At 38.6% G+C, this 12,488-nt stretch overlaps 1 long non-coding RNA gene across 1 annotated transcript in view; it reads left to right on the top strand.

The window, feature by feature from the left end:
* The window catches only part of LOC148127224 (uncharacterized), a 27,569-nt gene continuing 15,081 nt past the window's right edge, over positions 1–12,488 (top strand). The window contains exons 1-2 of the long non-coding RNA XR_015742108.1: positions 1–521; positions 1,518–1,624. This is a non-coding gene — a long non-coding RNA (uncharacterized LOC148127224). The remainder of the gene's footprint in view (positions 522–1,517; positions 1,625–12,488) is intronic.

Genomic DNA, 12,488 nt, shown 5'->3' on the forward strand with positions numbered 1-12,488 from the left:
TTGAGGGAGATATGCAGCATTAAAATGTTACATGTGATTTTAGCACGTGGAACGGGAGGAATATTAGCGCAAGCATTCCAATTTCATGTATAAAGTGATAGGTTTGAATTAGCAGATCTATGTGATCACTAAGAGTTGAAAAATGACTTGATGGCACATAATCAATCAATTGAACTGGCAGTTTCTGAGAAAAAGGATTTCTGGATTAAGATGGACAGTTCAGAGACAACATCACTCCAGTGTCTAAGAGTCAATTTTTGGAAGTAATCCATTAAAAGAAGAAGACAAAATGAAAGTACCCAATATCATTTGGTATTATTAGTCTCGGGCAGAATTCTACCTTGTTGGACCGGTTCTATAGAACCGGTTGTTATGATTCTGTGCAGTTCAGAGAACCGGAAAATTGCACCATTGGCTGGCCCCTCCCCACCCCTCCCTCCCCTCCCTTCCCCACCCAGTCACTCCTTACCTGGTATGCATGCCATCCAACTTGCCTGTGTCGAACCTTCACCTAATTTTGGGTAAGTTACTATTTTTCCTTTTTTCCCCGACCATCAGCTGTTTCGACTATCAGCTGTGCCAAGAGATTTAGCTTAGCTAGAAAGCAGGAAATTGTTGAATTTCTTGCTTTCTATCTAAATCGCTGCTGTACTGATTTGCCTTCGCCCAGAAGGCTTCCCTGAGGCCCAGTCAGGGGTGGTATTCAGGGGGTTGGGTAGTGGGAAGAGAGGCGGTCTGAGAGCAGAGCTGAACCTTCCTTAGGACTGAAGCTTCTATTTTTCAGTGCAGACTCAGGCAGGAGAAAGATAGATCACTAAGTGAATCTGTGACTGAGCAACTCAATCTGCCTGCCTGCTTTGCCTGCTTTGGGGTAAAAGTTGCCTTTTTTTAATAAAAAAAAATCAATATTTACATAATGGTGTGTTGTCAGTTAATTTTGTGAGTTTGCTTGCTAACAAATTTTGTGAGTTTGCTTGCAAGCAAATTTTATGTGACAGACTCAGACAGCAGATTGCAGAAAGGTAGATCTGTGAGTGAATCTGTGATTCTGCGAGCAACTCCATCTGCCTGCCTGTTTTGCCTGCTTTTGGGTAAAAGTTCCTCTTTTTTTTTATAAAAAATTCAATATTTACATAAATATTTGCAATATTTACATACAAGCCATGCCCACCCATTCACATGATCACCAAGCCACACCCACAAATTAGGCCATGCCCACAGAACTGGTTGTTAAGAAATTTGAATCCCGCCCCCGATTAGACTCCATTTTACATCCCAAACATCTGAGTACAAGATAATGACAGGTTTAGTGCTGGGATTCAAAGATTTTTACCACCAGTTCAGTGGGCGTGGCTAGGTGAGCACGCTTTGCGCGTGTGCACACACTTTGCATGCATGTGCACACCAAATGTGCACTTTGCGCAGGCACAGAACCGGGCCAAACTGGTAGAATACCACCACTGGACAGGTTGCTACTACATTGTACAAGCTTCTGATGAGCAGAGACATGCATATAGGTCTGGATACCAGCAGACAACATTGTCGAGATGGAAGAACACACAGCTGAACAAGCATTCTGCTCATATTTTAGAGAAGATTTGGGTGGAAATGGTTTACAAGAAAGGTAAGGAAAAAAGAACCTAAAAGTTGTTGTTAGGTTACATATAATGTGGAGAAAATAGATATGATGTCTTCTCTCTCCTATCCTATAGCCATTATCCTAGAACTACTGAAATTCCAGTGGACGAAAGCAAATATTTTTCACCTATTTATCTTCCAGGCAATATGCTAGGCCAGGCTAGGCTAAGAGTCCTTAACTTACAACCATTCATTTAGCAAATGTTTAAAGTTACAACAGCACTGAAAAAAGTGACTTATGACCAGTCCTTGTACTTATGACCATTGTAACATCCCCATGATCATGTGAACAGAATTCAGGCATTTGACAACTACTAGCATGTATTTACGATGGTTTCTGTGTCCCAGAGTGATGGGACCACCACTGGTGACAGCTGACTTCCAACAAAATCAATAGGGGAAGCTGGATTTGCTTAACAGTTACAAGATTAACTTAACAACTGCAGTGATTCACTTAACAACAGTGGCAAAAGATCACAGAATTGAATATGACTCACTTAAAAACCCTGGTTAGCAATGGAAATTCTGGTCCCATTGTGTTCATAAGTGATCAGGTTAGCATTAAAATGGGGTTGGTTGAGTCATTAGGCTAAAGCTATGGTTGCCTTATGTCATAGTCATGAGGCTTTATATTATTTCTAGTATCAGAGACAGGAAGCTGAGGGACACAAGGACATGTCTTGCTTTGGGCTTTGTTTATCATTTGATCTCATCCAGTGGTCCAGCGCAGCATTTTCAGAGTATTTGATTGTACACTCAGTTTGGATTTGCTTCATGATTGTGGTGCCTTGTAGAATCCTTAATGAAATCCTTAATGAAAGTATTAGTTAATGAAGGATTTAATTAATTCTTCATTGGCTAGATTGTATCATCAACGTTTGTTCGCTTAATGGGGCCAAAGACAAGCCCATAGGGCAGCAAGCTGAAGCTCCAGGTTATACTATGCTTCTGTGCAAACATTTGGTCCAATCTTACATGATTGTGGCTTCTAAACCACAACAGTAATAAATCACTTGGTCTTGTCAGATCACAGAGGGAGTGGAGAGAACAAAAACTATTTTTAAAAAAGATAGATAAGCATAAAGCAAGGAGTAAAAAAAACACCTGGATATTAACTAACACCTAGAATATTAATGATGCATGCATCCTTCTCAGATGTAATAATTATGAACCCTGTCACATTCACAACATACATTTCTAAATCCGGAGGAATGCCGCAGAAGTCAAATGAATTGTTTTCTTCGTCTACTCATTTGTCATCATAATTAGTTTGCACCTGGAATCGGTCTAGTATAGGTTGTCCTCTTATTTCCTTTTATTGAACTGCACATGCTTTCAGTATTTGGCCCATCTGAATATAGTCCTTCTTGTAGCTGGGTGCCATCTTCTTCAAGATCAAACGGCCAGTCACTCTGCTCTTGCCATGGTAACTTTTAAGAAGTTGCTTACAAGATAACTCTTTGAAAAGGGTAGAAAGGAAAGTCATGGCCTCAAAGAGAATATAAAGTTGTGATTAACCTGTGAGGGTCTGATGATATCATAAACCTTGAGGACATTGTGTGAGTGGGCAGCTGTTGCGAGAAGGAACCAGCAGGCATCACAAGAAAACAGAATGTGCTGTTCCTTTCAAGGGCACCATGTCATCCTTGTTGTAAATGCTTTTCTCCCCACATTTTTTAACTAATGTCAAAGTGTTCAATATTTTAAACAGTTGGATTTATAGCTCTGTCCTTCCTTGTCAACTCCCTCACACCCTCTTTTTACCTTTCTAGGACACTTTTTTTTAAAAAAAAAGAACATATGTATATCCAGAAGAACATGAAAAACTGCTCAAACCTGAATTCTTTTTTGGCTTGTCTAGCTCAGGATAGTTGTATTATGTCATAAAATGCCTTTGTCTATGTTGCATTGTATCTTATCCATAAGAAAAGACAAAACTTCTCAATAATTTAAATAAAAGTTTTGTGTGTGTGTGTGTGTGTGTGTGTGTGTGTGTGTAAGCAGGCACATTGTATCCCAAATCTTATCTCTTCAAAGTGCTTCTCAGACATCATTGCAGAATGATGGCACAAGTTCTATAGACTCTTTCTCTGGTGTCTCTGTCTCTATATCTCCATCTCCAGATTTGGGAAAGTGAACGACAATTTTGATTTTGTTATGATTTAGCCAAAGCAAGAAAAGCCCTCAGTGGTGAAGCCCATTTAAAGACAGAAGTTCTATAAATCCCTGCCTCGAGTGATTAAGTAAAAGGACTTTTAAAACCACAAGGATTATAACTATTGCCTATGTTTCCCTGAAAATAAGACCAGGTCTTATATTAATTTTTGCTTCAAAAGTCGCATCAGGTTTATTTTCTGATTAGGTCTTATTTTGAGGGAAATATGGTACTAAATGTGTCTGGTTGGCTGTCAATCTTGACTGGGGCTTATTTTTGAGGTAGGGCTTATGAAAAATCATGCTAGGACTTATTTTCCAGTTGCATCTTATTTCAAGGAAACACAGTATTAGTTGCTAGTACTGCGTTGGCTTCATTTTAGCTTAGCAGGCATGAGAATAACCACATAGGGAATGCCCACTGCTGAAGATAATGAGACCATTTCTAAGTAGACTTTGTCAGCTCAGCACATTTCAAATATGTTGGGATTACAAATCCCATAATTCCCAGAAAGCACAGTCAATACAGAGCACACTAAGGAGCAGAGTTTATTTAGATTGGCTAGAGTAACATAAACTTGCAAGTCTGATTTTGCTTTCCCTCCTTCCCCCTTTTATGTTAATGTGAATTAAGGGAGTGTTCTACTGAGGCATTTCTGCAATCTACCCCAATCATTTGGACTGATAGGTTTGAACAAGGGACCATTCAAAATGACAACAGCACTGGAAAAAAATGACTTAGTCCTAGCACTTATGATCGTTGTAACATCCCTTCTGGTCACATGATCAGAATGTTTGCGCTAGGTACCTGGCACGTATTTAGAGAGGTTGTTGGGTCTCCTGGGTCCTGTAATTGCCATTTGCAATCTTCCCCAGTTCTGGTTCCAATTGTGATTGCAAGTTAAGAAATACCTGTATATGAATAAATCAAAATATTACCTCTTTTTCCGCCCTTCTTTTTTTTTCTTCCTCTTTGCCCTCCAGCACCTTTTTTTTCCTGATTGCTGAGTAAATTCCGCCGAGTGAACTATAACACTCTTAGTTGTGCAGGAGACAAAATCCACTCTATTGACATTCACCCAGGAATTCATTAATAGCTCAGAGGCTGAATCCATCATCACTGCTTGACATCCTCTTGCTGCAAGTCAACCCAGCATTTCTGTAAGATTAAACTGACCTTGAAACTCTACAGAAGAGTATCAGTGCATGCAATTTTAGCTACCCTGCTTTTTAGTTCCTGAAGTGGTGAGGGTTTGCTTGATTCCCACCCCCACTCCCCACCCGTTTTTTCTTAAATTTCAAAAGCCCAGTATTTGATCCCAAGGTTTTTCTGTATATGGAGTATTGTTTCATGAAGACTTTAAGAGGCTAACCTCTTGACTAGAGAGAAGTGGACTCAGTTGAACATTCAGATCTTTGCTCTACTTGATTACTTGAAAGCCTGCTTGAACAGCGCAGCCTTGTTGAAATGGATGCTCTCTTCAAACAACGAAAATGTATTTTGTCCATATATTAAACTCAAAAGCAAAAGTACACATTTAAAATGTGCATCTAAATTGAAAAGTGAAAAGCTGCAACTACAATATATAACAATTCCAATTGTTGAAAGGTTATTATAATGCACAGGAAGCAATTCAAGCAAAAACCAATCATTCATCTTGGCTTTTTTTGTTGAAAGGGAAGAAAATTGATTAAAATACTGAATTACCCTTGCTAGCTGGAAATTCTGAGAGCAGTCATTTCCACATATCTAAAGATAAAAGATAAGGATAAGGATAAAGATACATAAATAAACATACATAAAGATGTTGAGACTCTAGAAAAAGTACAAACAAGAGCAACCAGGATGATAGGGGACTGGAGGCTAAAACACATGAAGAACAGTTACAGGAACTGGGCAGGGCTAGTCTAGTGAAGAGAAGGACCGGGAAGACATGATAGCAGTCTTCCAATATTTGAGGGGCTGCCACAGGGAGGAAGGGGTCAAGCTATTTTCCAAAGCACCTGAAGGTCAGACAAGGAATAATGGATGGAAACTGAACAAGGAGAGATTCAACCTGGAAATAAGGAGAAACTTTCTGACAGAGCAATCAACCAATGGAACAGCTTGCCCTCGGAAGTTGTGGGAGCCCCATCACTTGAGACTTTCAAGAAGAGATTTGACTGCCATTTGTCAGAAAAGATGTAGGGTCTCCCACTTGGGGGGGTTGGACTAGATGACCTACAAGGTCCCTTCCAACTCTGATTATCTGTTATCTGTTAAAAATACCTCAAAAGCACAAATCTAGAGAAAGTTGGACTAACCTTATTTTAATTATGATTCCTCAGGCAACTAGAATCAGAGAGTACTTACATTACCCCTGAACAGTTACTGCTGAATTATTTCCAACCAGAGTTATTTTATACTATTTAATAATGAAGATTGCAAACAGAAGATTTGCACCTCCAGAAGCTGTTGCAAAGCTATATCTGCTATATCTAAGGAATGCTATCATGTATGTGTGTTATGACTCCCCTTCAAAATTCAAACGAACAAAACAGAAAGCAGCTGTTTCACAATTAAATCAAACGGAAAGAAGTCTTACAAGATAATGGCTGCCAGAAACCACAGCATAAATCTTTACTCTGTCCGGCAAACCAGTCCTGGCAATAAATCTTTCAGCCTCAGAGCTCTTTGCTGTAACGTCCTCACTCAAATAGTTATTTTGTTCCTGGCGAAATGTACCAGCCCAGCTGTGTCCTTTTATACTCATTAAGGCAACGTGCTAATTTACTGACTTGCTCTTCTCATTCGCTCCAGCTGATTTTGCCTTTTCAACCGTCTTCTATTTTTTACATTTAACCACAAATTTTCCAAGTTCTCATCTCCACTAGAAGACTCTCTCAAAACTTCCCTGTCAGCCATTCCCGGCTGTTGATCAGATAAGGAACCAGAGGAGGTCAAAGGTCCTGACAATTCTAATACATCAGGTCTGTCATCCTTTGTCACGTCCATCTCCTCATCCTGGTTATCAGTCTAATCAGTAAGCCAGGCCGGTTCATATTGTTCTGCCATAACCTCTTCACTTGAACTCATATCAATCACAGGAGCTGAATCCAAGCCCGGAGCCACAACACATGTGTAGCAGTGGTGGGATTCAATTTTTTTTACTACCAGTTCTGTGGGCGTGGCTTGGTGGGCGTGGCAGGGGAAGGATACTGCAAAATCTCCAGTCAGAGGTGGCATTTGCCGGTTCTCCGAACTACTCCAAATTTCTGCTACCGGTTTTCTCTCACTGGTCAGAACCTGCTGAATACCACCCCTGATATGTAGTATTGATATGCAATCTCAATTCATTCCAGATCACATGAATTTTCATTTCTTACTCCCTAATAATTATAGTTTAAGAGATCACTTCTCTCAGGTTGGATTGGATGCTTGAGGGTCCTGCCAAGCCAAAGAAAGAGGCAGAACTCTTTTCCTGCTTGCTTGCAAAATCTCGCCTGTGTCTAGCTTTGTGGCCCAAAATAGGATACAGAAATGCAAACTGCCTTTTTCATCAAATGGAGGGGGAGTTCAGCTCTTGACCGTAAAATTAGCTTGCTCCTATAAGATGTAATTGCCTCATCAATTGCCTCTCAGGATCAGTGCCATTAGTAATAACATTTGGATGGAAATCATCCATGCTTATTGCTCAATCAATCTACTGTTCATTTTCTCAGCTATGCCCTTTCCAGTACAATTTTTGAAGCATAAAGGACATCTCTTCATTTGACTGAAGATATGTTGCGGAAATTAATTAACAAGTGCAGTTAAATGTTTCCCTCAAAGGGAATCTTTCATCCCAACTTCTGAGAACAGAGAAAAAATAGTAAGCTAATTAGTACAAAAAAAAAACAAACCCAAACTGGGGTGTATTTTATTAATGAGAAGCAAGCAAACTTAGGAAGCTGAACATTGGTGATTAAACTATTAGAATGCATACTAACTTGAACATGCTGGAAATCAAACAGCTATAAAAATCAATTCATCCAATGACAAAAAGAGAGTGAGAATGAGGCTGTAAAATCATTCTTCACAGCAAGTAGGTGGTAAATTTCATCCATGGAACTTTAAATAGATAAAAGGGAAAAGAAAAAAAGATTTGGGGAGAGCTAAAACAACATGACGTTTTTGATTGTTCTGATTCTTTGATTTGAAAAGATAATTACTGAAGAACACTTTGTATATAGAAAGTCAAAATAAAATAAATAAGGAAAAAAATAAAATACAGACTCTGCCCTCTTGTGGATATTGTTGGAAAAAGGTTTTTTTTTTTAAACAAGTTTTATTGATTTTACAAACAAACAAACAAAACAAAACATCATTAAACATTAAAAACATAAAACCTCTTTCCATTGTAGATCCTTACAAGGCAGGTAACATATTGCTTTATATCACGTACTTATAATTTATCCCATTTCCATATAAACACGTAAATTCCCTTTACCATATTCCACATTGTTTCTCTTTAATCATTATTCAATCATATTTCCTTTCTGATTTATCTGCTATCCAGTCATCAACTTTATATTTTCCTCTGGCTTGTTTATAATTATTCTCATCTAGTCTTCCTCCGATATTTTATTATTTAATTCTTAATTAAACACACACACATAAAACATAGACATAAAAACATAAAACTTTCTTCTAGAAAGTAACTTGGCCTCAGATTACCTCTTTTTGTATGGACTCAATTGAATTCACGCTCTTCTTATATACCATTGCCCATCTTATTTACCATTCTATATCTATTATATAGCTCCTCTCCACTTTTGCCTCATCTTAATTCTGTTTTATATATTTAATCTTGCTTTAAAGAAAAATATTTTTATATCTTTTGTCCATTTCTCCATTTACATCTGTCTCATTTCCAATTTAAAAAAGAATAGTTTCCCCTGGAATCACTAATCGGAGTATGATGCCTTTCTATCATTCCCCTAAGTTAAAATTTAAAATAACACCTAAATCCCAATCAGATCTAGAGAAAGTTGGACTAACCTTATTTTAATTATGATTCCTCAGGCAACTAGAATCAGAGAGTACTTACATGTTAACGGTGTGTGCAGGTGTGCTGCACACGCACACAGACACACATCACCCTATGGACTGACCATACAATATAAGGAAAAAAATTCTTATATTGCTTAAGCAGTAGTTAAAGTCGCTCAGATACAGTGACATATCCATAAAGTTGACTAATGCATTCACGTTTCTGGATTTGTACTCCCAAGTTGGATGCAAAATGCTTGTGGATTTTTCTGCCAAAATAAGATGCTGGGCTTGGATATATTCTTCCAATAAAAGTACATTTGCACCTAAGAATAAATGGAGCGGAACGGTATTTGTTGCCAAATAATTGGATCATAAGCTGCATTATTATCCCTTTTTAGCTGAAGAAACAAACATTTTTATACAACAAAGATGCTTTGGTAAGATAAGAAGAGTTAAGGCACAATTTGCTATCCTGTGCTCTTTTGAGATAGGATAGCAGGATCATCTGTAGTTGCCATGGTAACAGTGAGGTAAGGAACTTGGGAGAAAGCAGAGGTATTTCAGGAACACATAGTATTTCTCTGGTCACCTTAGTCCTGGATGCTGAATTTTTGCCACTCCCATTTAGCCACTGGTGCGACTCTGCTTTTCCAGCTTGGGGGCAGAAATTAGTTTAGTGTCTCATTGGTCAAGCCCTCTTCTGGTACCTTATGCCCCCCTGGTTTTGATAAACCCACAATGGTAGCACCAGGGATTCAAGAACTATGAGCATGGCAGGTGTGCAAATAACAGATCTTTTTCTGGTGGCCACATCACTTTAGATACATCTGTATTTTTGCACCTTCTCCGAAAGGGATACTGTGCTTGCAGATCCCAGAAAACCTTCTCTGATTTGGAGCAAAATGACTATATTTCATGTAGTTGTCTCACCTAGCAGTTTGAAAGCATATGAGTCAGTGGTGGGATTCAAATTTTTTTACTACCAGTTCTGTGGGCGTGGCTTGGTGGGCGTAGTGTGGCTTGGTGGGCGTGGCAGGGGAAAGATACTATAAAATCCCCATTCTCTTTCCACCCCACTAACCTGCTTTCCAGCTCCATTCTCCTGTGCAGGGCAACAAAAGAAGACCCAGCCAATCAGCTGGGACTTGGGAGGCAGAGAATAGATGGGGGCAGGGCCAGTCAGAGGTGGTATTCCGAATTACTCAAAATTTCCACTACCAGTTCTCCAGAACTGGTCAGAACCTGCTGTATACCACCTCTGATGTGAGTAGATAAATAATTACCACTTTGGTGGAAAGGTACAGTAACAGCGTTCTGTGCATTTTGGTGCAAAGTCATACCGGCCACATGACTACAGAAGCATCTTTGCAAATGCTGGCTCCCTTGGCTAAAAAAATGGAGATGAATGTGACTGAATAGGGAAATCTTGACCTTTACTTTTATGAGTCAGGGACTTGTGTTTCTAAATTAGACATTTTTCTTTTATCTACAAGAAAGCAATTGAATCTTTTAACAAATGAAAAAAGTTGAGTTGAAGAGAGGGAGTGGGAAGATCATTGTAGCTAAGCACAATTTTCTCTTGCCATAATATTAAACAGAGATCAGTTTATGCCAGGATTGCTCCAAAATAAATACCTAGATTTAATGGGACAATGTGTTTTATGCAATAAGAAAGGTGTCATGTAAATGCAAAGTACTGATAAATAAAAAATGAACATGCTTGCTCCTAGGGAGTTACCTGCACTTCAAAGACACAAGTTTAGGCTGTCTGATCAAAGAATATCAGCTGGATGATGATGATGGTGATGGCTCATTTGCAAGAATGCTTTTAAGATTTCTGGGAGCATTTCAGAAATCCAATTCATCCTTTACTTCTGTTGCAAGTTATTGTTTCTATAGATGCCCAATCCATTATGAAGGAGAACCATGATGGCAAGACTGAGGTATATCTATATATATAAAAGTGAAATACCACTCACGCATCATCACAAAATCTCCAGAACCATAACGTCTACAAACTTAAAATTTGGCATGTATATTCCTCTTGCCTTCTAGGTGGTCACTAAGAAAGGATTTTTCGAAATGACCATCAGAGCATTTGTATTTCCTATATTATTATTAACATGCTCTGATGCTAAGGAGTTCTACTCCCCCTCCCCACCTGAAAAGAAATCTGTTCCAAATGCAAAACACAAGCAGAGGAGAGGAGTTTCAGTTTCACAGCACCAAGCAGCTTTAGTACAGAACAGTTGAGCTAAGCCACGCCCAGCCTCCTTGCTGTCTCCTTCTTGCTCACACAGCAAATACTGTTTCAGTTTTGAAACAGCCCACACGCTGACAGGATGCTAGCCAGATGAATACTGATGGATGCTGGTAGGCAGAGACAGAATTTTTTTCTCCTTATTTTCCTCCCCCCAAACTAAGCCCGACCACATAGTTTCGTAGCGAAGCATGGGTATCAAGCTAGTCTTCCATACACTTCTATTAATGAAAAAGTATGCTTTTAAAATCAGAAGAAGCGGCCCTATTCATTTGCTCAAGTCGTCCAGGGAGTGGAAAGACACAAAGAATGTTCTGCTGAATAACTTCACCTTTCAGTTCATGTTTTCCTACTTAATATTGATAGTAGCCATACAATCACAGCTTTCCTCTAAGCCATTCCTCGCCATGACCGGATACAATGCATGCTTTGAGCCATATACATATATTGTTCTAATAAATATTTACATTATTAAATATATTCTGTATCTTTTTGTGTGATAATATAAAGATAATATTTGTTTGTTTATTTATTTAAATTTGCCAGCTATGGGGCGACTCTAGGAGGTTTACAGGAGTAAAGTGTAAAATTATAAAAATGTAAATATAACCATAGTAAAAATAATGAAGCAATAAAAAAATAAAAGTGCAGCAATAGGTATTCAAATATATTGTCTCAAATAAATTTCTCACTCCTTTTGGAAAAAGGAGAAATATATAAAATTGTTGGAACAAATCCATATTTCCTGCTAGGATCTTTGCAGAGGACAATATCCAAATATAATTCCTAAATTTCTAACTATATCAATTTTGACTGAAATGCATTTAAATTTTTGGAAAATTCAAAAGAAATAAATCACCCTCAGTTCAGTTTCTAAGACAGTTTCAGTCTAATAATTGTTGCTTATGACTGGATACTCTAGCAGTTGATTCAATGCTCACATAATCCAGATGCAGTATTGGCTGGATGCTTTGAGGAGTTGGCAGCACGTAAGGAATTATGACCTGCTACCTAAAAGCTGGAATTCTAGATGGAAATTATCTCCAGCTATGTGCGAGAAGGTTTCAGATCCCACTGCTATGACTACATTTTTATATATCAGCGCTCACTGCAAAGTGGTAGTCAATGAAAAGATTCCACCACCACCACCCCCGCCGTTATTATTTATTGCTCAAACAGCAGGGGAATTGACAATACATTGCCAAGTCCATGCATAGACTACACTGTGTGGATAACAGGTGGCAATATCAGAGTATAAAACAGGCTACTCAAGACCAACCGTTTAGTATTTCTATCAAACCCAACCAATCCAGAGGTTTCATTCTATCTAACCCAGAGGGAGACTGGTGATGTGATTCATTATTTCTTGCGGTCTAACAAGAGAGTCAAGACGTCAGTATATATGGGCTCCCCCTACTTCGT

This window comes from Pseudonaja textilis, chromosome 2 (assembly GCF_049901715.1).
Source record: "Pseudonaja textilis isolate UNSWEBS1 chromosome 2, rPseTex1.2, whole genome shotgun sequence".
Classification (NCBI taxonomy): domain Eukaryota; kingdom Metazoa; phylum Chordata; class Lepidosauria; order Squamata; family Elapidae; genus Pseudonaja; species Pseudonaja textilis.